Genomic DNA, 1,153 nt, shown 5'->3' on the forward strand with positions numbered 1-1,153 from the left:
TGGGATTTGTTCTCTCTTCTTGTTCTTTGGAAGAATTTGTAAAAATTTGATATTTATGTTTTTTTTTAATGTTTGGTAGAGTTCACTAGCAAAAAAAAAAATAAAATTGGGTCTTGGCATTGCTTTATAGGGAGTTTTAAATTTTCTAATTGTGTATAAAAAAGTTGACATTGCTGGCCTAAGATTCTTAGAAAGACTGACTCACAGTTGGCTGGTGTCTGGGAACTTGGATTTTTGGAAGGATTTCCACCGTTCTCAGAATTGATAAGAATGGCTCACTGCGCTTTAACTGTTTGTACAAATAATGTGATTTATGCTGAACACCTGTTTTCTTTCTAGTAGTCTGGAATTTTAGTACATGCTAGACATAGACCGTCTGCATAACTATGCCTGGATGCTTAGTCTTTCATGAGCTTTCATAGGTGGCAACATTTTACACATGTTGTCACAACTTGTTGCTGGGGGAATTAAGCATGTCCTATGTGACTTGAAGTGGGAGAGGATCCTTGAAAGCTGGTGTCTTTTTCCCCTGGACTTTGCCCCACACACCTTTTCCCTTTGTTGATTATGCTTAGTGTTCTCTCACTATAAAATTTCATAGCTATGAATATAATTATTTGCTGAGTACTATGAGACCTCCTAGCAAATTCCCCATTCTTATGGTGGTCTTGGGGATTCCCAACACAGTAATTCAATCTCTTTACTTGTTAAGTGCTTATTTAGGTTTCCTATGTCTGCTTGAGTCAGTTTCAATATTTTGTGTCTTTCCAGAAACTTGTTCATTTAATCAAAGTTAACTAATTTGTTGGCATGTAATTATTCATAGTGTTCTCTTACAATTCTTGTATTTCTGTAAGGTCAGTGACAACATCTCCTCCTTCATGCCTGTTTTAAATGTGAATATTTTCTATTTTTTTTCTTTGTTAGTTCATACTAAAGATTTGTCAATTTTGTTGATCTTTTCAAAGAACCAAGTTATGGTTTCATTGATTTTCTGTATTATTTTGCTATTCTGTATTTCATTAATTTACATTCTGATCTTTATTATTTCTTCTCTTCTGCTTGTTTTAGATTTAGTTTGCTCTGATTTTCCAGTTTTTTTAGGAAAGAAAGTTAAGTTACCAATCGGAGATCTTTCTTCTTTTAATATAGG

The sequence above is a fragment of the Propithecus coquereli genome, unplaced genomic scaffold (assembly GCF_000956105.1).
Source record: "Propithecus coquereli isolate 6110/MARCELLA unplaced genomic scaffold, Pcoq_1.0 Scaffold277, whole genome shotgun sequence".
NCBI lineage: Eukaryota > Metazoa > Chordata > Mammalia > Primates > Indriidae > Propithecus > Propithecus coquereli.